Source organism: Rattus norvegicus, chromosome 1 (genome assembly GCF_036323735.1).
Source record: "Rattus norvegicus strain BN/NHsdMcwi chromosome 1, GRCr8, whole genome shotgun sequence".
In the NCBI taxonomy this organism is placed as follows: Eukaryota; Metazoa; Chordata; class Mammalia; order Rodentia; family Muridae; genus Rattus; species Rattus norvegicus.
In genome coordinates this window covers 189,949,093-189,976,883 of record NC_086019.1, presented here as the reverse complement: position 1 = coordinate 189,976,883, position 27,791 = coordinate 189,949,093, and the positions used below count along the sequence as shown (strand labels likewise).

The following is a 27,791-nucleotide window of genomic DNA, read 5'->3' as shown; positions in this document are numbered from 1 at the left end:
CCACTTCCAAGATCCCCCATCTTTCCCAGGAAATGCCCCAGAGTGCAATGGGTGGCACTGCTTTTGCTGACCTCAGTCTGAACTATCCCTCCCACTACATACGGTCACACACCCAGGAAAATCCAGCTCAGGGTCATCTCCTTTTGTGATCTAAATTCCTTTGCCTGGAATTCATTGCTCCTCCAAGGTGAGGTGGCGCTGAGAGCTGCTCTTCCCTCTGCCTGCTCTGCTTTTCCTCAGATGGCATCTGTGTTGTTTTCTAACAATTCAGAGAATGTGAGCCCAGTCCCCAGCCAAAGACCTAGTCCACAAGGTCAAAACTGGGTTGGCTATCTTGTCCTTTGATAGTTGGGGCCTAGCTCTATGAGAGCTTGTAGAATCTTCCCTATTCCTAGGAGAAGTCACAGATTCGGCCTCACCTCACCTCAGCTCAGGGCTCTTCAGGCATCTAAGAACACAAAGGCCAAAGGGGGAACCCATCCCCAGTTCCTCTCAGGAGGGAGCAAAGGTCCCTATCTGTAATGATACCATTGAGCAGAGATTTCCCTCCAAGGGTTTTTGCATGCTGGTAGGGAAATCCGCTAGCCAGGCATGGTGGTGCATACTTCAAGGACTAATGCTTAGAGGCTAAGACAGGAGGATCATGAAATCAAGGCTGTCTGGGCAACAATAAGACCCTACTTCATTTTTTTTTTAAATGGAAAAGAAAAAAACAAAAACAAAAACAAAAAACCAAAAACAGGCTGGAGATATAAACCGGGGATAGGGCCCTTGCCTGTTTTACATGAGGCTCATGGTTCAATTTCTAGTACCACGTAGATACAAAAATAGACAACTCTGAACTATGGGTTAAGTGGTTTGATCCAGTGGCTTCTGTAACTTGCAACCTAAAGTGTTCTCGTGGACACAAGGTCAGGTCAATCACTGGACTTCCCATCACCAGAAATAAATCAGTAGACTGTGGTTGGCCTCTGGCTCTGACAGTAGTTGTCAGAACAGTTGAGCTAGAGAGCTCAGTAAGACAGCACAGTCGCCGACTGCCCAACCCAGTGTCAGCCTGCACTCAGCACTGGATTCTGGCGCCACTGTCAGGTCTCCTTCTATATCTGAGTGATGCACGTTGAGGCAGATGTGACAGACTGAGCAGATAGATTATAAGCAACCACACGATGCGGGAGACTTTACATGGCTTCACAGCAGACTTCAACACTACCCCATAACTCCCCTCAGCTGGCTGGTCAAAGGGCACCTGGGAGCTGTCCATTGTGCAGTTCTGAAATCACAGTTGCTGAAGGAGGAAGGCGAACTGGAGGAGACACAGACACTGGGGGATACAGAGAGGCCCTGCATCACAAAGTTTCCACCTTTCCAGAAAGGTGACCGGTGGTACTGGTCAGCTGTGGATCCATTATAATTCAGTGGGGACACATCAGGTCGAAAAGTAAGGTTAATGCAATGTTTTTGGTCAAGGGTACGTAACACAAAAGGTAGAGTCATATGACTGCGTATGTTGGGAATGATTCTGTAGCCAGTTGGAGAAACAGAATGCATGGCATCCACTGAATTTGGTGCCGTGAGCAGTGAGGTGCTTGGAGCATGGGCACAATGAAGAGGAGAGACCCACAGTTTTGACATTCTTGTGGCCACTAGAGAGATGGAGGGATGGGGTAGTACAGAGGAGAGAGAAATAAGTCATTCCAGGCAGGAAGGACAGTTGATGGATAGGACGGGACGGATGGGTCTGGCCATGCCAAGGACAAACAGATGAACTGTGATGGATGTGTTTATTGTGTCTCGTTCATCCCCGTAGCTGATTGGGGAGCTTGTGGAACCAGGGAGGTGGAAGAACCTACCTGGTTGCCATTTGTGGTTGGCTTGAGACATTAAAAATGATGGCACTGTGTGTCACAGTCTGTATCCCAGCCTCCTGCCACTGCTCCAAACGACAAACAGTAGGTATTGTCTGGGAGGCTATTGTCCAAGAGACATCATTAAAACAGGAGCACTCGGGGCTGGGGATTTAGCTCAGTGGTAGAGCACTTACCTAGGAAGCGCAAGGCCCTGGGTTCGGTCCCCAGCTCCGAAAAAAAGAACCAAAAAAAAAAAAAAAACAAAAATACAAAAAACAGGAACACTCCTCCATTGTTGGTGGGATTGCAAGCTGGTACAACCACTCTGGAAACCAGTCTGGAGGTTCCTCAGAAAATTGGACATTGCACTACCTGAGGACCCAGCTGTACCTCTCTTGGGCATATACCCAAAATATGCTCCAACATATAACAAGGACACATGTTCCACTATGTTCATTGCAGCCTTATTTATAATAGCCAGAAGTTGGAAAGAACCCAAATGTCCTTCAACAGAGGAATGGATACAGAAAATGTTGTACATCTACACAACGGAGTACTACTCAGCTATCAAAAATAATGACTTCATGAAATTCATAGGGAAATGGAATGAACTAGAAAATACCACCCTGAGTGAGGTAACCCAATCACAAAAGAACACACATGGCAGGCACTCACTGATAAGTGGATATTAGCCCAAAAGCTCGGACTACCCAAGATCAATCCACATGAAGCTCAAGAAGAAGGTCAACCAAAGTGCAGATGCTTCAGTCCTTCTTAGAGGGGGGAACAAAAATATTCACAGGAGGAAATACGGAGATGAAATGTGGAGAAAAGACTGAAGGAAAGGCCATCCAGAGACTGCCCCACCTGAGGATCCAGTCCACATACAGCCACCAAACCCAGACAATATTGCTGATGCCAAGAAGTGCAAGCTGACAGAAGCCTGATACAGCTGTCTCCTGAGAGGCTCTGCCAGAGCATGACAAATAGAGACAGATACTCGTAGTCAACCATTGAACTGAGAACAGGATCCCCAATTGAGGAGTTAGAGAAAGGGTTGAAGGAGATGAAGGGGTGTGCAACCCCTTAAGAACAACAATACCAACCAACCAGAGCTTCCAGAGACTAAACCACCATCCAAAGACATGGACACATGGACACATGGACACATGGACAGATCCCTGGCTCCAGCTGCATATGTAGCAGAGGATGGCCTTGTTGGGCACCAATGGGAGGAGAAACCCTCAGTCCTGCCAAGGCTGGATGCCCCTGTGTAGGGGAATGTCATGGCAGGGAGATGGGAAGGGGTGGGTGGGTAGGTGGGTGGGTGGGGGAGCATTCTCATAGAAGTTGGGGGATGGGGCATGGGATAGGGCTTTATGGACAGGAAACCAGGCAAGGGGATAACATTTGAAATGTAAATAAAAAATAGCCAATTGAAAAAAAAATCAAGCAAACAAACACAGGAACCTGAAACCACAGTAATAAAAGTAAACCCAGGCGTGCTCTGGTCACAGTGAGGACCAATCCAAGCCCTTGAGCTAATTCATCAAATATGCAGGAAGCCGTGTTTTATTAACTTGGCAAGACTGAAAAGGCTTTTGAAGGATGGAGAGGAGTATGGGAGGAAAGACGGAAGGAAAGGAGATTACATTATACCTCTGGTTTCAGGAATGGTGGGGGTGGGCATGGAGGTTTGTGCCTGCGAGCCTAATTCTAAGGAGTTGAGGCAGGAAGATGTTGAGTTCCAGTCTGGCATAATAGTGAGCTTCTATCTCAAAAAAAAAAAAAGTGAATTCATATAGTGTTTGGTCATGATGGTTGTTTTGCAGGAAATGGGGGCTGGAAATTAAAGGCTCGTATCACTGAAGAGTGCTTGACAGTCTAATAACACAGGTTCTAAGTCCTGAAAACCACACTGGCCATGCTGCTGGACCAAGACCTGGAAGAAAAATATCTGTCTTGGACAGGCAGGCCAGCCAGGGAGAGGGACAGCCAGGAGGAGGTGTGAAGAAAACAGTTGCTTATTATATGACCAGGTGGGAAAGCATTTTAACACTTGAGCTGACAGGATGTCTGCCTGTGTCTGCCAGTGGCCATGCGTCTCAGCTGGGAGTCAAGAATGACACCGTGGGATGTAACCTTCACAAGCCACTCTGGTCACATACTGTCCCTTGCTCACCAGGGACATAGAGATTTAGAACAACATAGGACCAGCGCAGACTTCTTTCCACCTGTCAGAGTCTAAGAGTCTCCAACCCTTCTCAGCCAGATTCTGGTTAGAAATAACCTGCTTCCTCCCCCTCACTTCCTGAGATGAAGCCTCCAGTCTTCTCAGTTCAGCTCCTCCTATCGCCTGGTAGGCCACTGCAGCCAGGGCAGCCTCTGTCTGCCTAGGTTGTCACTGTCTGGACTTGCTTGCCTGCTGTGCCCCTCTCTTTTCTCCTCTCACCAGCGGGAGAGCTGGCAATCTTTTGGGATTTAATTACAGGTTCCCTGAGGGCCTTTCAGCCGTCACACGGCTTCTGTAGGCTGCTGGCTAGGGGGGGTGACAGCAGCCTGCTGTGATGAACAGCTTTTCCCTGTGTGGTGGTGTCTGTACCCAGTGGCCGGCCCACGCTCCTTGGGCTGCTTAGCGTTTGTTTGAGCAAAGCAAGCCTTGGTCCCATTTTGCAAGATCAGATGGCCAATGGGGAACGCTCCTTGGGCTGCTTAGCGTTTGTTTGAGCAAAGCAAGCCTTGGTCCCATTTTGCAAGATCAGATGGCCAATGGGGAAAACACTCTCTGCAAAAAGATGTTGAGAGAGGGTGAGCTGTGCAGGCTGGGAGGCAGCCAGTAGGAAGGCGCTCTCCTGGAGGGCTGCTTGTCCCCCAAGGATTCTGGAAACCTCCCATGGCTAAATAATGACTTCAAGACTCTGCCCACATTAATTAAGTCTGCCTCACATGCAGACAGCATATACCCAGGTGGGGATTACTTTGACCTCAGGCTGCCACATTAAAACCCCAAGGTCAGTGGGTTAGGATGAGGGAGCACACAGAAGACCCCCATCCTACACTCAAGCTAACACTTGGCTGGCCCAGTACTATAGGCTGAATGCTTTAGGAATTTGAAGGGGGCTGTGACTACTCAGGGTATCTGGAGAGCTTCAATTAAGTCAGCAAGAGTTGTTTCTTGGGGAGGAGTTGGGGCAGGGTTGACAAGATGGCTCAGTGGTGCTTGCTGCTAAGCCTGACAATCTGAGTTGGATTCCAAGTGGTAGAAGGAGACAGCTGACTCTCATAAGTTGTCCCCCGACCTCCTTAGGTGTCAGGCACGTGTGTGCATGCACTAAGAAATTAATGTAGAAACAAAGGGTAATTTCCATTGCATTCTTAAAGCCAATGACCATGTGGGAGGAAAGCAATGAGGAGGTGTGTGTGTCTCAAGGATACCTCGAAGAGGACACAGGACGGATTTCCCAGTGCAATTCCCTCTGTTGAGAATAGATTTTACTATGTAGTCTCGGTTGGTTTTGAACTCATAACCCTCCTGCCTCTGCCTGCTGAATGCTGGAATGATAGATATACTCTACCACTATGCCCAGCTTTTCAGTCATCTCCAAAATATGCTGTTTGGTGTGTAACGGTGAGACAGTTCCACTGGGAAGGATGGAATAAACTCTTCACTTCTGGTTCCCTTTCCTTTTCTGTGGAAAGATTGGAGTGTGTCTAAACATCCTGCACACCATGCTTCTGCGTGAGAGTGCAGTGTGCCTCCCTTTCTTGCTGCACTGCCATTTCTCTCAAGCACACCCTTCTTCCTATGACTGGGCCTTGATAGAATGGATGAAGAGACTCCACTTCCAGGGACATAGGATCTAAGCGCACCTCCCATCTTCTTGCTGCTGTGATGGGCACCAGATGTTGGGTGGTTTACACCATGGCAGGGTTTACAGAGAAGTAACACTGTCTTTCTGGGCACATGGTCTAAGCTGAAGGGATGCTTGCCAGGAGCTGCTGGGGTGTGGGCTTGTCACCTTCTCAGGTGTCCTGAGAAGGCTGTGAAGTGGCCAGAGCTCAGGATGCCTGATGGTCAGAGAGTGCAGCACAGCCAAGGAGCTAGTCAGGGACATGGGGACTGGAGGGTGGATGGCCTCAGAATCTACCATAGGCAATTAGTTCATTCTAGCAGCAGTGGGAAGCCATCTTCCTCTGGGCATCCCCATTTTCTAGAGCTTTCTTTGTTCCCTGACTTATTCCTCTACCTCGAGTTATCCAGGTTTGACCAAGAGCTGGGAGGTTCAGGGTATCCCCAGACTCTGCTGACAGCTTGCTGAATGAAATGTGAGTCGAAATCCTCACAGGGCCCGCTTCAGCTCTGCTCATGATGGAATTGGACAGGTTCAAAGGAGAACAGAAATTGGGTCTTTCGTCTCTTCCCTGACCAATTGGTAGTAGCTGCCTGGATATCTGGAGTTGGGGGCAGGGGAGATCGTGAAGCAACTCCTGGACTCTGTGGGACAGGATCATGATTGGTTAGCAATGTCTGCCTCGGGTAAAGAAAAGGAGCCAGTGACTCGTTCATCTGGAGCACACAGGGCCCGTACGCGCCTCCTACAATGCTGGATGTTGGTTTAGTGTGATATATTGGCAGCTTGCAGCTCCAGACCAAGAATAAAAATGTCCAGCAATCTGGAGAGCCTACACAAGGCTTCCCACTCTATAAAGCTTTTCAAGTCTGTTTTTCCATTAGATCCCCCACAACTTCCTAATATTTTACAAGAAGGTTTATTTGATGCCTAGCCAGCATCCCATTTCCTGGCATTCACTCTCCAGTCTTGCCCTGGGTATCCATGCCCATGTCCAGGCCTCTGCTTTGGGATCAAGAATGAGGCAAGAGACTCACAAAAGTCTATAGACCCCCTAGCCAGAGTGATTGGATAAGATGTAGCCAGACACAAACAGAGGTTAGGTGATGTCAGGATTATGGCTAGACATATTCTATTCTAGTACTATTCTAGTACTGGAAAAACTAAGGCAGGCATGTAGAAAGCTTGAAGCCAGCCTGGGCTATGAAGTGAGTTTAATTCTAATCTTTACAACCATAAGACCTAAAAAACAGAAGGGTTGTAGCCAGCAGATTTGGAGGTAGTGGCTATGGCCTGCAACCTTGTATATCAGTCACTATTCTGTCTGGTGTAACAAAGTAGCTGTGTTTATTCTGGCTCACAGTTCCTGGGGATAGAGTCCTTTATGATGGAGAAGGCATAGGCATCATCAGTGGGAACCAAGTGTCCAAACAGGTGAGGCCAAGGGAGATGGTTCACATTCACACCACAGCACCTTGGCAGCTCGCTTTGTACATTTCTCTTAGCACGGCATTTGGTAACATCAGCTCTGAGCTCAATGTCAGCCACATTTGCTGCAGACCGCCTCTGAGAACTGCCTTGGTCATCAACAATTTTCATGCCTCGGCATGCAACCTGAGACCCAAGTTACATGATAGAAGGTCCTCAGCTAGAGAACCGAGTCCTGGATCCAGCTATGTCTGAAGCTCCAGATCTGTCTTTATGCATTCAACTGGTCTGTCATTGAAACCTGTCTGGGTTGTACTTTTGTCAGCCGTGTCTAAAGCAAGTCAGCTGTCCATTTTACATTCAACAGGTAAAAAAGAGGGGAGGGATAGTTCAATATTCATTAAATTGTTTCCAAAGTTTGTTAATAGTTCCTTTCTGCCTTAGAGGAGAGTTCAGAGCCTACTTTGGCCCCAAGGACTTGCCCAGTCTGGGTCCACCTCTCTGGTTTGGATCAAGACTTTCCGGGCTTTGGCATCACCAGGTTCCTTCATGGTCTCCAGCAGCTGCCTCCTGTCCCATCTCCTGCTTCTCAGTACATTTGTCACCTCCGTCTGGAATGTTTTTTCTCCTTTGGGGCTCTTCATAGTCCCGGGCCCAGCTTGTGGCTTCAGGCCATCCCTGCTTTCAGTCTTTACCCCCAGCGCATGAAGCCTTCCTGAGGCTCGCCACCGCTCTGGACTGGAGTTCCTGGGAGCTCTGGACTACATCAAGTTTCTTCAGAGGCTTCTGAATTTCTGTTGCAAGAACCTTGCCTCTGAGATGCTCATGAGGCCATCGAGTCTGTCCTCATCCCAGCACCCAGTGTGGTTTACTGTAGATGAAAGTCCGTTCAGACACACTGGCTTCTTCTGTTAGAGGCTTTAAGAACACACAGATGTGCTTCTATCTCAAGCTGTCTGTCTGTCTAACCACAACAGCTTCTCTGTTTCTACCCCAGGGCCCTTGCACTTGCTGACAGAGGGCTTCTCTCAGAAGCACTTTTTTTTTCTTCTGACTTTCCCTTTTTGTTTTGGCTGCAGCCCAATTTCACCTCCTAGACTTGGTCCCTGGGTGACCCTAAGAAATGAGCCCCTTTCTTATATTAAAAACTTACTTTTGCTTAGTAATGATGAATACTTGCATAGCAGAAAGTACATACAGGAAGGCTGCTAGGAGAGGCACCATCTCCCCAGAGCAGTATCGGCCTCTCCACAGCTGCTTGAGGGGTCACAGCAAATAGCCATGACCTTGCAGTCCAGCCCAGGACATTTCTCTGAAGAGTGGACGGTGAGAGCCTTGGCGGTCTTGTCACTACAGTTAAGGACTCAGGGCCTTGTCATTGGAGCTTTTACTGTGAAGAACTTCAGCTGCTTGTCTGGGGGACCCCACATAGTGAATGGTTTAAAAGTGAATTTTAGCAGAGGGCTCCCCAGGGTGTGAGCTCATGTTTCCTCACAGCCCCATGTTCAGTGTTCAGTGCTCTAAGCAGCAACCTGCACTCAGTACATGCTTATTGAGTACTGTGTTTAAATGGTGGACCCTGTGGTCCAGGCCCAGGAAGCTGCCCTGCTGCTGTTGGAGAGGTGCGCGGTCTATTTTTTTTGTTTTGTTTGTTCCCCAGACAGGGTTTCTCTGTGTAGCTCTGGCTATCCTGGAACTTGTTCTGTAGACCAGGTTGTCCTCAAAGTAACAGAGATCTACCTGACCCTGCTGCCCGACTGCTGGGATTGTAGGTGTGAGCCACCACTGCCCACCTTGAGATCCAATCTTTATTTGTGGTCCCACAAAGCAACCTGTACATGGCTTTCTTTGCTTTCAAATAATTCTTTTGTAACAGAAATGGAAAGCTCGCTTTCTCTCTCTCTCTCTCTCTCTCTCTCTCTCTCTCTCTCACACACACACACACACACACACACACAGAGAGAGAGAGAGAGAGAGAGAGAGAGAGAGAAAGAGAGAGAGAGAGAGAGAGGTTGAGAGTTGAAGTCATCAGGTTACCTGGCCCTGCTGACCCATTGCCCCTGACCTCACACTCCATTTCCTGGGAAAATTTCTAATCCAGTATGGTGCCCATGGACATAGGCATACATACATCCTCTAGGGGTGGTTGTAGCAAATGCTTTGCACCTGCGTCCCCTCCCCACAATTGTCTCTCAGCTTAGACTTCTTTTCTAGTCACTGATGAAGATCGTGTGATCTGCAGTCTCCAGAACCTTCCTTGGTTACAATTCTCTTCCAAGCCCCTTGGGAGTGGAGGGCCTTCAATGCTTATAGAGACACTGGCACCTGCTCCTGGGTGGCACAGGCTTGTCAGCCTCCCAGAGTGGTATTTGCATGCCAGGATGGGCGTGGCCAGGAACAAGTGTCAAAATATTTAGCTGGTAGAAACAGGGTGGTGGGACTGGTACACTTACCTAGTTTCAAACTCATTCCTGTCCAGCATATGTTGTTGTTTGTGCTGCTGCAGCCGGCGTAGTAATAGTGGCCAGCCGAGGGAACACCACTCTAACACCAGGTCCATTCCTGTCCAGCTGCCTTCGAAATTCCTCTTGGCCTGGAGTGCAGCTCAGGGCACTTGCCTAGAATGCAGGAGGCCCTTGTTCCCATCCCCAGCAGCTCCCCACTAATCCTCCCCAAGGAATTCTGGGAGGCCTGGCCCTCATTTAGTAGGTGAGGGAGTGGAGACTCAGAGAGATGAACATTTCCTCACTCTTGATCATCCGGTTTAACGACTCCAGAATATTCTGTCTGCTGCCGCACGAGAACACACTAATCCCCATGGCCAGGCCATTCATATTGTTTCAGGGCGTCTGTGGGAATCAATAATGTAGCCGTGACAGCTTTTATATTATTAAGATGCCTTTAAGAATTCATTTTGGACGACTCTATGATATTTCATAGTGTCAGCCAAGACATGTGTACGTGGTCACTAATTGCATCATTATTTATCATAGCAAAAACGGAATGTAATTAAGTGACACATAAAAATGCCCAGAGATGATATTAAGGAAAAGAGACAGGGTACAAGCTGCATGATCAGCATCTCTGAATCTCAGGGTCGGGTGGTGCATGCGCAGTCCTGGATGCTGGGAGGACGTAGCCCTTCATCCACCAACAGAAGCAGTGGGGCCATGAGAAGGAAAACTGTTTCGCGTTTTCTTGTGCTTATAGAATCTTTTTCCAGATTCTTTTTTTATTATTATTGTATTAGTTAGCTTCCTACTGATATATAAACATCATGGCCAAACACCTCCTCAAGTGGGCTGAGCCCTTCCACATCAATCCACGGGCAAGAAGATGCCCCACCGACACGCCCACCGACACGCCCACCGACACGCCCACAGGCCAAGCTGAGGGAGACATACCTCAGCAGAGGCTCCTGCTTCCTAGGTGGCTCTACTCAGTGTCAAGTTCCCAGACACCAACCACTGAAAGTGTACTGCTTTTAAATGTAAAAATGAAGCAGAAGCTGGGGGTGACGCAGGCTTGATAGTCCCTGTCCCATCTGCTCAGGAGGCTGAGGTAGGTGGATTGGCAGGGGCTACGGAGCAAGACCCCATCTCAGAGAGTAATGCAATGGTGAGGGCTACAGACTTATCTCAGCGCCAGGACGCATGCCTGCTCCTCCGCAAGGCTCTCTCTCGAGTTTATACATGGAGAAAGTGTAGAAGAATATGATTAAGTCCAGCCTGCAAGTTTAGCTCGTTGTTCTCGTTCGGGGTTGGAAGACATTTTTTTTTTCTGCCATTATTTGTTTTGTTTGGGTTTTGCCTGACAGTAAAGATGGGCACCACGGTTTCTGCTGGAACCATTCAGCCGCCCTGGGACTCTGAAGCAGCTGCGGCTTGCATGTAAAGCTGGTGCTGTGTTCCGATAAAACTTTATTTGCACAACAGGAGGCAACCAAACTCAGGCTGTGCATCTGCACGCCCACTGCCAGTTCCCGCAGCAGCCCACCTACCTTGTTTGCCTTCGAGAAATGAACTTTATTAAATATTGGAATAGGTACAAAAGAATATTTATGAGACTCGAGCACCAGCAGTAAAGACAACTGAATCACCATTTAGGCAGCAAGCCATCGATTGCTCTCCACAGAGGCCCTGGGTACCCCCTCCAGCCTTGGCCCCTTGCAACCGAGGAACACTGACTTTTCTGTATCTCTCCTTATCCTCATTTCTGCATCGTTTCACTTCTGTCTGAACTCTGGGTAGACCTGGAACATGACTCATGGGTGATTCCACGATGGAAATACATGGTTTCTTAGGATTTCTCCATAACTGATGCCCCTGGCCATGATCTGTTTGCTGCCTTTTATAGCTCATACTCTCCCGTGCTAACACTGCAATGCCGTCTAGACATACCATCTACTCACGATTGGTATTTGCCTGGTTTTGGTGGTGGTGGTTTGTTTGTTTATCTCTGGAGCACGTGTTACAGCACCAGAGTTTCTTTATGCTGCATGACTAAGACTAGCTTGTCCAGCCTAAGGAGCAGGCATGTTAACCACATGAGGCAAAGCCAGATGGGTGTCAGAGTGGCTGTGCCCGTCCCCAGTCCTCTCACGGGCTGCTCTGCACTCTTGTCTACACCTGTTGCACTCAGACACAGGCAGTGTCCTCAGTGACATCTCTGACTGTGTCACTGACCCCTTGCGACTGTATGTGCTCAGAGGCATAAGGACCAAGCCTGACCATCAGTGCCAGTCTTAGCTGGCATGGCTTGCCCCTGAGGCATGCTGGGAGCTTGAATGGGTGCATTGGAGGTGAAACAATGGTGGGAGTTTATCTCTCTTGTTGACAATGACAGATCCCTAGCTTGGGGCCACACAGCAAGTGGGCCTCACAGAAAAGGTGACATTGAGCAAAAGATCAGAAGGAAGTGGAAGATAGAGATGCTGTGGGAAGACACTCTGTGCATCAGGAGCAGCCATGCCCAGGCCCTGAGGCAGGGGAATGAGTGAAGTACCACCCAGCAGCAAGGGGAGCAGGCTGGAGGAGAGAGAGAGAGAGAGAGAGAGAGAGAGAGAGAGAGAGAGAGAGAGAGAGAAGAGGGAGAGGGAAGGAAAAGGAGGAGAGGGAGAGAGAGGAAGAGGGAGAGGGAGAGGGAGGAAAAGGAGAGGGAGGAAGGTAGCTGGCGTGTGTGTGTGTGTGTGTGTGTGTGTGTGTGTGTGTGTGTGTGTGTGTGTGAGGCAGCCATTGGGGAGAAGTAGGACATGACCATACATTGTTCTTACCTGAGAAACTCAGGACATGGACTGCAAGTTTGAGGAGACTGAGGCCTAGCTCCCACTTGTGCAGCTGAGTGTGCATGAACCTGCCTTGCTTGGTTATCCTCAGTGAGAAGTTCCTATGTGGGGCTCAGTCTGTAGCAGCATGAAAAGGCCAGATTCCACTGGCCACATCCCATGGCCTTGGAGCCCACCATCCCCACTACTGCCCTTTAGAAGCTCCGGGACCAAGTGGATGCCCATGAACTGTCAGGGCTTGGTGCTTCCCACTGTATAAAAGGGACAGTGGTCACAACCTCCGAGCTGAGGTTTTTGTGACACCATGTCAGCTGCAATTGACTAGGAACGAACACAGCACAGGATGCCGGCGTAGTTCATAAACACCCCTCCACCCAAACAACCGTGGCTCAAAATTATTCTAAAAGTTTAGATGCATACCCATAATCATAGGCTAAGGCAGGAGAGATGCGAGTTCAAGGGCAGCCTAGGCTGCACAGTGAGACTCTCTCTCTCTCTCTCTCTCTCTCTCTCTCTCTCTCTCTCTCTCTCACTCTTTCTCTGTATATATATATATATATATATATATATATATATATATATATATATATATATATATATATATATTTGGAAGTGACTTTCTGGCTACACCTCACATCAAATGTCCCAAGTGCTCATGTGAGAATGTGTCTGTGTTCATGGAACTTAAGTTGGTGCCCCAGAGAGCCTGGACTCCAGCCCTGTGGACACCAAGGAACTCCTGTTTTTAACTTGGCAGCAGTATTTCCCCTGAAGAGAACCTTTCATTTCCCTCTATATCATATTGGTCCTTGTACTAAAAATGCACAGGGCAGCGTGGGAGGATGAAGGATGTGACTATTAGTTCACTATCAGATACTGTAGGCTGGTGACTATGCTTAACTTAGCCTTTCTGAGCAGGGCAGTGGGCTGTGTGTCACAGCCCTTCCCAGAGGACCGGCAGTGGTGGCTTCTCAGAGCCGGACAGAACACATCACAGTGAGAAAATCCTCTGCTTCCTCCAGTGTCACAGTGGATCTACCCTCCCTGGGTGGTCGCTGGCCAGACCACACTGGTAATGGGGGAGGTGAGGGGGTGGCCTTGATGTCATCATTGGGAGGTGAGTCCTTGCAGGCTAGGTATACAAGGCACAATAGAGTGCGGTGAAGCTCCTCCGATGATGCAGGCAGAGATGTGACTATTGCCTCCAAAAGAGGAGACCAGGAGTCAGACGAGCCCCAAATCCCCGAATCTGAGTGGCTGCAGGGATAGCCATACTTTGGAGTAGCCCAGTTTGGCATGGAGATACCATGAGGGCCCAGCCTTCCATACCAACCCCTTGATCTCAGTCTTCAGCCTCCAGAATCCTAAGAAAACAAGCTCTGCTCTCTGTAGCTGACTCACTCTCAGGTGTTTTGTTGTAGCCACTCGGTCTGTGGCACTGATCACAGCAGGGGCAGGAAAGACACGTTAGACAGCTGAAGAGTACCTGGAAAGCTGAGGGGACCCAGGGCACCTAGATGTATCAGCTACCTACACAACCATGCTGTGTAACAACCACATCCCTCAAAGGTAAGCAAGGCAGAGTATGTACTCCAAAAGCTCCTGCCAAAGCTGGCCAGAAGCTTCTGCAGACTCGTGGCTTGCTTTTACCTTAGGGTTGTAGACTGACTCTTAGGGGGGATCTGGTTACTCAGTCACCAATGGGCTAGCCTGGGCATGTCCTGGTTAGAGACAAAGCCACCAGTGGCCAGCACTCCATTTGCAGAGGTCACTGAGGACAGTGTGTGGAGCAGGGAGGAGGAGACAAACCAGGCAGCAACATGGGCTGTGGGAGATGATAGTGTGTACTCAGCCTGCAAGAACCAAGACAGGCTGAGGCATTTGGTCAGCTACACAGATCCCCGGACACCTCTGGGACATAATTGGCCTTGGCTTCCACAGAAAGGTTAATTGCTCGGATCACAGTCCGGAGCTTCTGGAACTGACAGAGCAGCCCCTCCATTAAGGCCCCAAGCTGCCTGGCTTTATCTGCCTGACTTTTTCCTCTCTTCCCTGGAGGCTTGGTCAGTGCTGTGCCTAACGGCTCACACAGAGGGGTGAAGATGCTGCCCAGGAGGCAGACAGACCACAAACATTTCTGTGATAAACATCCTCACAGGGACAGCAAAGACCAAAAGCTACTAGTGCTTAAAGGACTCCGCCAGCAACCTACACAAGACTTGTTTATGCACAGTTCCTTCAGGCATAGCTGGATCCAGGGGCTCTGACCACCCCATATGCTTGAGCTCAGCTCTTTCCTGTACTAGTTTCCTGAGGACAGATTGTATGAGGACAGAGGTGTCCCCACCCCAACTTCCATTTTCCCCTCCCCAGTTTAGCAACTCCCAGTGGGAAGGAGATCCAAAGGTTTCCAAAGTCTCAAGTTGGGTCCTGACTGGCTCAGCTCCAGTCACATGCCCAGTCCTTAGCCAAACACTGTAAACTCTGATACCCAGTGCTGCCCTGGGCACAGCTCCCAGAATGCAAGGAAAAGCTGTACCCACAGGGAACACTGCTAGGCTGTCCAGAGCATTGTGAGGAGAGAGTAGAGGCAGAACGGGCAGGATGTGAGGGCCTGCCTATGTCCCTGGAGTTATGAAGAAGGAAGGACTAGTAGGAGCACCCATTTCACAGATGGGAAAGCCAAAGCACGGGAATGCTGTAAAGGGTTAACAAAGAGGCGTCTCGGTGGGGGACCTGCAGGGTGACAGGGTGAGTTGGAGTCCATCCTCCTTTCTGGAGCATCACGGAGGAGTAGAGAATTGAACTGAGACCGGAGTGAAGAAAAGCAGCCAGCTATAGGATAAGACAAAAGAACATTCCAGAAGAAGCAGCCAAGACCAAGGGTGCCCAACATGGTAGCCAGCCTGGGTAGCCTGGCCCTTATCTGCAGAGAACCTGGATAACTAGAGAAATCAATGTGTCTTCGAGGGAAAGGCACTTTCTCTTCTCTGCCTCCCAGAGTTCATCTTTAAAAGTCTTTGCTTAATAGGCCTGCTTCCAGAGCTGCCTCATGGGATTTTAATCTAAATTTTATTACTACTGAGGTCGGATCTATTTTTTCATCTGATCTTAACTGGATTGGCTCCTTCTTTTGTGAACTGTCTGGAAACCTAACCTTTTGGGCCTCCTTAAAAAACTTCCCCTTTTTTTTGAAACCTCAAACCCCAGACTCTGGGAAGCCGCTGTTCTCAAAGGCCGCCAGCCTGCTTATTCCCTGGGACTTTGATCTTTATAAACACCAAAGGAAAATGCCGTTTTTATTGGCAAAAGCTTTGTGGGTACCTCCAGATGAGAGAGCAAACTCTAATAGAGCTGGGGAGTCTGGATATTTTTAAACTCCTCTGCCAAAGTGATAAAGCCAGGATCCTGTGGTCCAGGTGGGGGTGGCGGGGAGAGGGCAGGATGAAAGATACTGTGTCCTTCCAGAGTTGGCACAAAGTGGTTGTCAGACTAGACAGGATTTCCCCACCCCCACCCCCACCACCCCTTACATGGCATGTGTGTGCACGCGCACACACTCACACAGTGGTACTGTTTTCCCTCTAGGAAAATGTCCCCTGTGTCTGAGTAATCCCAATCTAGCAGTGAGGCATGGCGGGCAGCCTACCCAAGCACTGGGGAGGCCCAGAAGGAGGAAGATATCAAGTTCAAGATCAGCTTGGATACCCGATGAAACCTGGGTGTCAAATAGTCACCTTGGCTGGAGCGGCCTAAGAGTACATATATACACTGTGGAGATTTGGGGAGTTTATCAATCTTCTGTCTATGCCTTGGAGACCAGGTTGAAGAGTGTCTTCTTCTTTGTGTGTCCCATTTGAGTATTTCGTCAAGCACTGGAGTCCCCAGCAATGCTGTGGCTGTCCAAGTCTCCCACCCTGTCTCAGGGTGAGTGGGATAAAGAGGAACAGACCCCCTATGACCAGGTTCTAAGTCCATGAGGGTTATAAAGTGCAGTCCCAGAGCCCATGCTGCACCCACTTGAGATGCTGACCTGCATGAGGTCAGCCATGGCTCCCATGCGTGATGCTGAAGGGGTTAGACACAGTGGGCACTGCTATTGGCAATTTTAAACAACAGGGTCAGGAAGACGAGGCTGATGGCATTTAGGTATGAGATGATATAGGTCTTACATTTGAACACATGAGCACCTAGGGGACACAGACAATATCTAGGTCACTGTGGACCCTGGGAAGAACATTTATGGTAGATGGAGCATCAAGTTCAAGTGACCGTAAGATAGAGTAGGCCTGTTGCCTTGAAGGAACAGCAGGAAGGGTACCATGATGAGAGGAGACAAGCAGGGGTGGAGGAGAAGATAGAGTGGCCAAGGAGGGGACACTTGTGGCTCTTCAGAGGCCAAGGTCCCCATCTCAGCTGTTGGAGGCTCTACCATCATGAAGACTGGAAAAAGAGTGGTGGGAACAGATTGGTGGACTCATGGAGTTGCCCGTCCTCTTAAAGACTTGGTCATGTGGTCTGAGGCCATGCACACTGAGACCTGCAGAGGCAATGCCATAGTGGGTACCACTTTGCTGTGTCTACCACCACCTGACGACTGTCATTGTCACTGGGGAACCCACCATGGTCTCTATGAAGTGTTCTCTTTTTCTCCTCATGCTCTTGGCTCTTCTTGGAAGCTTGGAGAACTTATCTACCCAGCCTGACCCTGTGGCTTCCTCAGCCACTTCTGCTCTCTCCTAGCCCTTCAGTGTGGCCTTCAACTCAACCACTGAGCTCCTAGCTTTCACATCCTCATCTGGTCAATGTTCCCGGACCTCCTCTCATCCTTGTGGTGGCATCCCCCCAGGGACTCTCCAACCAGACCAGCTGCTTCTTTCTCATCCTCACAGCCCTGCTGGCTCCATGGTCTGCCCCACAGTGGCCTTCAGTCCTTTGTTCCCTGCATCCTGGGCACTTTCTTGTGTATTTTGTTGTTTCCTGGAAGTCCCCACTGGGGCACTGTCACTAACATCCCATTATGGAGATGAAGCCACCTAGGCCCAGCAAGTTTAAGTCTCTGCCCACACGCTTCTGGGTACAGGAAATGGCACACAAGCTCTCCCTTCTCCCCTCCCCATCCCTTCCCACTGGATCGGTCCCAGATCCGCCCCCTGCTTGCTGGAGCTCTGCACTTAACTTCTTCGTACCTCAGTTTCCTCCCATCATTTTTGCAGGGTGAGGATGCGTGCTCACTGTCAGAGGCAGCTATGGTGCTCGGTGCTCCTGGCTGACATATACATGGCCATGGTCAAGATCCTCTTGTTCAGTTTGGGGCTCCTGGCGAGCTGGAACCAGGTTCTTTTCCTCTGCTGCTCTACGGTGCTGATGCAGGGTCGAGGCCTGGGAAGTTGTCCTGTTTTTCTTTCCTCACTGCCAAGACAAAATGTCTTCCCCAAGGGAAAATCTGTACTTTTGGCTTGTGGTTTTAGAGCACTTCCACCATGGGAGGGAAGGCATGGTGGATGAGTCCATGATAATGGGAATATGGAGGAAGCTGCTCCCATCTGGTGGACCAGAAGTACAGTGGAAGGCCAGAACCAGAGGCAGGTATTACTTTCAAAGGTCTCTCAAACTCGGGCTATGCCAAGCTGATAGAAAAGGCAGACAGACAGACAGACAGACAATCATGAACCAGGACAGGGGACATTTCCCTTCCCCACCCTAGTAACAGCCTTACAACTCTAGACCTGCAGCAGGTGGCATGGAATCAACTGGTGCCTAGGAGGTACGAGAAGCTTCCCGCCATGGCCTGATGGCCTCATCCTCCTCCCCAACTCCTTGAGTGCTTCTGACCTCCATGGTTGACTGTGCATCCTAGCTTCTTTCCCACCCCCCGATACACACACACACACACACACACACACACACACACACACACACACACACACACAGAGCTTCCTCCAGTTGGCACACAGAATAACCTGTCTGTCCACACTCAGCCAGCTGCCACTCAGCCCTGGGCACTATCTGCAAGTGGGAATGTGGTTCTGGTCTGGCATAGTCTCAAAAGAATCTTTATTCTTTAAAAGTACAAACATGACATTGAAATAAAAATGTAAGAATATCATAGGTAGCTGGAAAGGAACAGAAATGAATTGAGAGGGACAGAAAAGGCACAGAAAGAACAAAAGAAAGGGGGAGCAGGTCACATGGTGGGGCACAAAGCCACAGGAGCCCAAAGCCTGCCCTTGGAACTTCTCGAAACTTCTCTGACTGCCTCTATTCCGTTTGGCTACAAGGTACAGATAGAAAAGTAAGGTTGGGAGGTCAGTGTCTTGGCCAGGATGGCCTGAGAGGGAGTTGCAGGCGTGCGTGTGGGGCCAGAGTTCAACCTTGGCCTTGGAATCTCCAGCTCTTCTCACCTCCTGACCTCTGGTCCCAACACGTGAGGCAGTGGTGTGTTCCCAATGTTGGCTTCTGTTTCCTGAGGAGAATGAGCAATTCCTGTTATCTGCTGTCGAAGGCCAAGGTCACAATGACATGTCTCAGATGCTCTGAGACGGCCCTCCAGAAGAGTCCTTTCTAAAGGGCACGTCTGCCAGAGATGGTTTAGAATTGACAGGGACTGTGGCCTCTGAGCTCTGAGGAAGGGTAGCACCGTCAGAGACAAGTGGTTTGTTCAGTAGTTGTTGCTGAGGGAGGGAGGGGGACTTGTTCCTGAAGACCTCCCGTGTACTGAGGCTCAGAGATCAGGGAAGGTCAATCAATTCCAGAGGTCTTGACCCATGTCCAGGCTCTTCTCCTATAGGAGACACCAAGTGAAAGGGTCAAGACATTTTATGCAAGGGTCTCCAAGGGGCCACAGGTTTCTTGGAGGAGGTGACTTTGAAGGTGGCTTAAAACAATAGATTTATCTATCAATGAGGTCCCAGTGTGAAGTCAAAGTGTCTGTCATAGGGGATGGATTGCTTTCTGGAAACTTCATGGTGCTGGAGATGGAATCCAGGGCTTTGCTCATGCCAGGCAAGTGTTCTACAGCTGAGCCCCACCCCCCAGCCCTTCGTGGTACTCTGGATGCTTCCGAGAGCCTGCTCTTTTGCCTCGTTTCACTATAAAACAGATTGGGTCCCTTGGCTCATGTCACCTCTGATGGAGCATCTCCTTTCTAACACACCCCTCCCTCCTTGCACAATAGTGTCCCGTTGTGATAACACTTGTGGACCCTCTCATTAGGCTTTTCCAACCTCAAGGTCTTAGCCACTTCTGCGAGGTTCACTGACATGCGAGGTGGCATGGGCATAGGGCTGGGACGTAGGGTAGGAACATTTTTCATGAGAATGAGGCTGGAGACAAGCATCTCTGCTTGGGACTCTCTTAGCTCAGGCAGTAAATGTTTCACTGACACATTTGAACCTGTTGCTACAGATCTCTCCCTCGACTCTGATTATGCATTTCAGCCAGCAGGGGAGCTGGCCCACTTCTGACCTGAGTCAGTAGTCTAGGTGGCAGTAGTCCTGAACATCCCAGAGCTCCTGGACATGCCAAGGCCTTGGTGTGCTTTGAGTCATGTGGCATATGAAAAGACAGTTTTAGCAAAGCTGGATCTGCAGAAACAGCCAGGCTCCATGTTCTCGAGACCCTGACTGTTGACGCTGGAATGCCACTCCAAGTGCCCTGCTACATCCCACAGAGCAGCCACTGAGGATGTCCGCTGTGACCCCGAGTAAAAGCCTAGAAGACATCCTTACTTGTTAAGGGGACTCAGATCATTGTGACATTGAACACCTCGCCATCTCTGGGCCTCTGTAGAAAGACTATAGGATGCAATGGGGGTAAGTTACTCCTCTGGGCACAGTGCATGCCTGACAGAAGCGACTTAGGAGAATGGTTTTAGAAGATCTCAGTCACCATGGCAGGGATGGCAGGGTCGGGGTGGGGCATCTTTCTATGCTGCCCAGTTGGAGGCAGACAGCATGGACCAGAACCAGGAGTGTGTATGTCCTTCAAGGTCCACCTCTTATGACTTGCTTCAACTAGACCCAAACAACACCATCAGCTGGAGGCCAAGTGTTCAACTATGGAAGCCTGTTGGAGACATTTCAGCCTCAGACTGAATTGTGGACAAGAAGACTCTTTTCATATACTTGGCTCTGATAAGGAATTGGAGCTAAAGGCCTTTCCTTCCAGTTAATACTGGATATCGGCCATCCTGCTTGATTGCTAAGACCCTAGCCCAGAGTAAGCTGGTGACTCAGGTGCTAGGGGTGTCTCCAGCATGTGGTCTCGGTACCACCCAGAGTCTTGAAATATTACATCCGTAGTCAGGAGGAGTTGGGGGGCACATTTGCAACAGGAGAGTTTGGGGCACTGAAGCAGGAAGTTGACAGATTCGGGGCAGCCTGAGCTACCTTGGGAGACTTGGTGTTGTGAGTAATCAATCAAACAATAAACAAAGCCAGAAAGAAAAAAAAAACTGAACCCCTGAGGTATCAGGGACAGAGATGGTTTTAGACACCGTCATGTGGGCTGTTAACCCAGGGAGCAGCCATAAAAGGCTGAGGCGGGGTCTGTGCCACCCTGTCAGTGCGTGCTCTGTTGGGAGGTAGCCCTGGCTTCACTTGGCCAAGTGGGGGTTCAGCTCATCATGCCACACCCACCCGATTTGCAAATGAACTTCAGAAAACTGCAGTTTGATGAGGCCCTTCCTATTTTTAAATGTTGACAATGAATGCAGATATTTTTAAAAATATTGTGTGGGCCAAACAAGACATTTCTGCTGGTTGGATTCTGTCTGCTGGCAGCTTGTGCGAGAATCCCTGACTTTCCCAAGGAGAAAACTGAGGCCCCACCCCCACCCCCACCCCCACCCCCACCCCCACCCCCACCCCCACCCCAGCAGCAGGTGGACCTTTGAGCCCTGCCTTTGGGACTTCGAAGGCAGGGATGCTAGCAACAGGGCTAGACCTGTTGTTTCCTCTGCAGTTTCCCTTTCTGGATGGTCCTTTCCTCCAAACTTCTGTCCCCTGTCTGCTGACAGAGTGGCCCTGCCCTTGAGTTCCCGTTCTGCCACAGTGAGCCCCTTGCCTGCCTCTGCCTTCCTCTGAGACAGCCCATCCCACCTTACAGTGGACAGAGAGCCTCGCATTTGCAGGCAGTCTGGAGGCTCTGTGACTCCAGAGATCCTCCTCTTGCTTCTTCAAGGCCTCTGGCCTTTTCTTGGCAGCCCACACCTTCTGGCCACTGATCTCCCCACGCTGACATTTCATAAGCAGCAGCTGTCACGGAGCCATTCCCAGCCCGGGCAGACTGGTTCCTGTCATTTACATGATTTAACATGCTCTCTTCAGGGCGCGCTGCCGAACTCAGCCCACAGCCGCCGTGCTGTGACTTATTGATCCAATGTATTAAACTGATGGATTCTTATTTGTTTATTTATTTGTTTTGAGATAAAATGATTGGTTTTTCCCCCCTTGAAACACTATCATATCTTGGTTTCCTGTGACTTTGCAACTGTTCCTCGCTGAGCCCTTGAAAGACTTTATCTAAGGGTGATAAGCTGTTATCCCAGACCTTGGGTCCCTGGGTGACATCACACCGGGAGCACTGAGGATCATAGTAGGAACAGCAAAGGCTTCACATAGCATGTACAGACAGAGAGGGGCTAGCACTTGACTCACCAATGAGTTACCCAACACTTACAACGGGTCAGGAAGTGGGAGCAGAGAGCCCACTTTTAGGTGAATACACCGGGATTCAATAGCGGTGTGTCATCTGTCCTGGCTCTCTGGTAAAGTCCACCATTCACACTTCTCTGTCTGAGCATTGATTATTATGACCTGGTTTTCACGCATGATACAGGAGCTGTAGCTCCACATGGTGATGGCTACTGCCCCAATCTCAGGCTCCCCCTCACCAGAGTACCCACCTACAAATGATCAGCAACATCGTGCTGGACCCCATCAACCTGTGTAATGACGGTCACATGGCCACACTGCTCCCATGAGACTACAACGGAACTGAAAATTCCCATCACTGTCTTGACATCCCAGGACTTCAATCTTCTGCTTGTGGCGGTGCTGACCTTAACAAACCTAGCACACGGTCAGTCACATGGAGGCAGAGAATGTCCAATTGCGTATAGCACGTTATACTTGATAATGGTAGTCATGGAAGGTGCCTACATATCTAGCATTCTATACTTTCTGTATGTGCATATGAAGGCATTTTTATATTTCTACTACTGTGTATTTTCCGTGTGAGTGTGGTGCCCATGAGAATGTTTACATGTCTACTAGTCTATGCTTTCTGTGTGTGACGCACATGCAGGTGATTTACATACACTTCCGTGTGTGCCGCTCTTGGGGATATGCGTGCAAGCATTCATGCGTGCAAGCGCAGAGGCAGAACGAGAATGAATGCTGAGCATCTCCCCTCTGTGACTCCTCGATTTTTTCCTTACTTATTAGGATGGGATCTTTTGCTGTACTTTATTAATTAACTAATTCGTCATATTTTAGATAGAGTCTTGTACATCTCAAGGGAGCCTTGAATCAGATATGTAGCAGAGCATGACCTTGAACTCCTCATCCTCCTGCCTCTCTGAGCTGTCCTGGGCTTAGAGGCCTGAGCTAACACACCCCAGCCATGGTGACTGACTTCCTCTGTTATTTAGTGTGAAATCTACATAAAAACATGTTTAGTGTAAAAATGAGCCTTTCTAGGGTAGCTCCTTCCAGCGAGAGGCCTGACAAACTGCATGGCTGGGTGTGTGGTAGGTGCATGCTGTCCTCAGACAGCTCTTGGACGCTATCCCTCCTTTGAGGCTGGACTATGACTGCTAATAATTATACTCGTTCACTAGAAAGGGTATTTCTTAACCTTCACATGCATGTGTACACGCACACATGCATGCACACACGCATGCACACACACATGCACACACACCAGCATCAAGCCCATAGTCACGTGTACCGGCATCAAGCCCTGAGCATCCACAGGTGCTTGCTTTTGCCCTGTCTGTCACTCTGGTTCCATGTCTACCAGGCTGACTTCTCCAATGAGGGCAGTGAGGGACCAAGGTGAGCCCACACTCAAGGTCACGGGAGGCTGAGGCTCGACTCCCCCTGGTGTCTCTGAGCCCAGTGAGGAGTCAGCCCTGGAGACTCTCAGCAAGGAAGGGAATCGTCTGCAAACCCATCAATTCCATCGATGCGGGTCAGAGTTGACCTCGCCAAGCTGTTTTTTAAAAAGGCAAAAAGTGCAGCTAACAGGATTAACTGTCAGCTGGGGCCCACCTGATGAGAAATCTTTCCATTTCTTCTGCCCCCGAAGGTCACCCAGTCTCTGCTGCAAATCTAGCCATTAGCAGCAGCAGCAGCAAGTTGGGAGACTGGCCTCTCTCCTGTCTTTGACTACCCCTCCCCATAACCGAGGCCTGGCTGCTGCTCCTTTCTCTGCCCGTCTCTGGCGTCTCATACCATCTCCCGCCGCTTCATTATTCCCACCGTCTGCGATGTGTCCTCCAGACACCAACACTTGCCGTTCCAGCACGGGCTTATGTTTACCAAAGTCAACTCTCTTCCATATGCATGTTGAAAAGGAAGATTGGAGCATCTGAGCCCGAGTTATACACATCCCCTGCAGATTCAGTAAAGTCAGAGAAGGCTCTGCCGTCAGCTGGTGCGCCTTTCTTGTCTCTTTGTGTGTTAATTAGAGTATATTATTCGAAAAAGAAAAGAGACTTCACTATGACATTTACATATGTAAATAATGTATTTCCATCGAATTCATCCTTCTGGTACCCTGCGCAGTATCCCTTCTATTTTAATTTGAATACAGATTCCGATAATGAGAAGAGAAAAGGGATTTGCCTTTCCGGGTCTGGCTTGTTTCACTTAACATGGTGACTCCAGTTCTGTCTAGTCCCCTAAAAATGATGCAGTTTTATTCTTTCTTTATGACTGAATAGTACTCCACTGCACTTATGCAACGTTTTCCTTGTCTGCTCATCTGCGGCCGCTGAGCAGTTGGATCTAGCTACTGTGATTAGAGGGGCAATAGACACCTGTATGCAGGAGCCTCTGTGACATACCAAAGGGGACTCCTTTGAGTCTTCCCCAGGAGTGGCCTAGCTGGGTCACATAGTCATTTATTATTTATTTATTTGTTTGTTTATTTATTTATTTAGCAATGCCCTCCATGCTGAGTTCCACAGTGACGACAACAGTTTATCGTACACAGTGTTCAGTTCCATTGTATCAGGTGAGGCCCAAGATTCTGTATGCCTGTCACCAGGTCCTGTGCTTCTATATGACTGGTCAAGATGCTACTGGGACCATTGACTTGGATCCAGCTCTGATAGAAGACGAGGATTGACCACCACAAAGAGATGAGCCAGGAAGGGTCCTGGATGGCTGGGGATTCTCCAAACAGCAGGGGAGTCACTCTGGTGGGAGGGTCTCTGGGGGAAAAATTGTTCAAATGGCATAGAGAAGTTACTTGTATGGAACTGAGGGCTCCAACATCTTCAAAGGCTGGTAGTAGTGGGAGGCTGGTGCTACCCTAGCCAGGAGGAGAGGACGCTTAGAGCCAAGAAGGCAGAACACAGCAAAAGCAGTCCTCGGCAGGGTGGAACAGGCAGAGAGAGACAGGGGTGTCTTTCTCGTCCTGAGGGCTGAGCCATGGGTCCAGGATGCTCAGGGCCCTGGCACAGAGCATCCCCTGGCAGAGGCATGGGAGGATGTCTGTGTGGGCATAGCAGGAGGGGCAAGGTGAAGTGAATCTACAGAGGGTCAGCAGCACAGTAAGTACCTGCACAGGGGGTGCCGAGCCTGAGGCTCAGCCTCCTTTTAACAGTTGATAAGTATGGGGCTTGGGATGTGACTCAGCTGGCAGTAACTCGCCTGGCCTGAATCCCGGGGTATAGTTTCTAGTGCCATGTAAAATTAGGCATGGTGGTCAATCTGTTCACCTGGGTGGTGGAGGCAGGGGGAGTCCATCCTGGGTTACACAGCAAGGTGGAGGCAGCCTAGGCTGAACGAGACCCTGATTTCCCCACCCTACTCACAGTGTTAGGAAGGGTTTAGGAACACATTATTAATGGAGGTAATAATCACTTTTAGAATAATGGGAATAAAACCGCTTCATCACTTTGGTTCAACTCAATGTTTCAGTCTTCGAGAGGAAATAGACCTGTGCCACCTACATCTCAGCCACCTCTTCAGGGGACCCTTTATCACCAGACTGTCTCAACCTACCAGCTCCCAATAATGACACAGAGACAATTAGTATCTATTTCCCAACTATCTTGTATAACGTAATTAACCCTGTCTATACTAGTTTGCCATGTGGCCTGTTACCTCTATGTCCTAGTATATGTCACAGACTCCCTGACTTCCTCCTTGTCTGACTGGTAAATATTCCTCCCCAGCCCCACCCCCCACACCTGATTCTCTCCCAAAGAGCCTATCTTTGCCTGGATGTCCCACCTTTTCTCTCCTGTCCTGATATAGGCCATCAGATCTTTATTAAACCAATCAGAAGATGATGATGATGAAGAATGTTTACCAAATACTCAGGCAGGTGACAATTCAATAAAAATAACAGTACCAAGGTCAAGGTCCTTGTACTCTGTGCCAGTACAGAAATCAACATTTGAATAATTCAAAGACAGACAACCTTTGCACTGGGCACAAGAAAATTATCCCAACAACTCTTACTTGCCTGAGAGTGAGGTTGGTTCCTTGGGGTGGAGTGAGTACTGGTGACCAGGGCATCACTTGGAAGTCAGACAAAGATGCCAGTGTAGAGTACACGTGGGTCTGGGGCATGAGGATGGGTTGCTGAGGATGGAGTATCTGGCACTTGTACCCCAGAACTAGGCTGAGGTGATTGGCTGGTTCAGCTCCTCGTCCTCTCACTGGGCTCAGAGGCACATGCATGAGGACTCCACCCATCTCACCCAAAGGAGCCACGAATCATAACAGACTAAGCATGGTGGCACACGGAGCCCTTTCTGCAGAACATGCATTTCCCTCTGTTCCCTCCAGCCATGTTGACCAGTGAGGACTGCAATGAGCCCCTGGTTGGGGCAGCTCTGAGATGCGACTTCCCAACACCTTTCCTCCTGTCCTTCCTGCATCTCCGCATCTCTCACCCATGCCTCTTGGAAGCATTTTCTCAATCAGGGCTGCAGTGACTACTGCTCTGGGGAATAGTCACTTCCTGGATCCTCCTCACAGACACCCATTCCACAGGAGAGATCACTGCAGTTCTGTGTGGGCCTCTGCTGGCCAGTGAAACAGCCTGGACTTGATCCCGGGTCCCTCAAGTCCCGAGAGTTTCTGGGCAAGGACAGAACAGAGGATCCTGTGAGGAACAATCCTCTCAGAAGCCTGATCTGCCATGCTTAGAGGCAGGAATGGGAAGCAGCTTGTCGCATGCACAGTCAAGCACAAAGAGAATGAATGAATGGATGCTTGCCAGAAGAGAATGAGTGCGTGCTTGCCGGCCACTCACCTCACACAACCCAAACCCAAGGATCGTTGCCATCCTCGTAGACTTCTCTCTCACATCAACTGATGTGAGAAAAACCCCTCAGGCACACTCATGGTCCAACCCAATCTGAACAAGTCCTTATGGAGGCTCTCTTCCCAGGTGACTCTAAATCGTATCAAGTTGACAGCAGTCACCATCCTCACCTTCCCAACCTCGAGCCAGGTCTCTCTTTTCCACCTGCTTTTGAAGCTCTCTTTCTTGTGGCCGGCTCTTCCAGAACCAAGTAGTCTTGGGTCCATCTCCAACATGCCAGGCCTGACTCAAAATCCTTTAGCACTTCGATGTGGGTTGGATGGGAATCCGTGTTGGATGGATCTCCATTCCTACCGTTTACTCTCCGCCCCCTTCCATGGACTCATAAGCTCATCTCTCCCCATCGACTCCATCTTTATTTGTGACCTCAGTCAGAAGCCCCTCCCACAAGTCACCATGTTCTTTCCACACAACAGTATCACTAGGACAGTGGCCAGGTCCCTCACTGGGCTGACTAGAGTCTTACACTGTACCAAGAAACTGTTTCTCCTCAGTGCTGGCACCATGGCTCTGAGTATTACCCCCACTTTGTAGATGAATAAACTGAGGCAGAAGCTCATTCCTAAGTCCTGAGTTGGGGTGGAAAGGAATTTGAACTGGCTACATAGGAATTGCATGCTCAAGACATGGTGCCAGGATACGGGTCTGCAAGGAAACCAAGTAGACCCGAAGAAAGCAGATGCTGTGCGAGTGACAAGCATATAGGAAGAAGAGAGGGTGACAATATGGGACAGGAAAGCTAGCAATGCTAGCAGCCCAAGGTGGACTGCTATAAAGAAAGAAACTGGCAATCCAGAAGCCACACTG

General features: G+C 49.5%; 1 protein-coding gene across 3 annotated transcripts in view; it reads left to right on the top strand.

The window, feature by feature from the left end:
• The window catches only part of Gsg1l (GSG1-like), a 213,914-nt gene that overhangs the window by 108,064 nt on the left and 78,059 nt on the right, over positions 1-27,791 (top strand). The window lies entirely within an intron of this gene.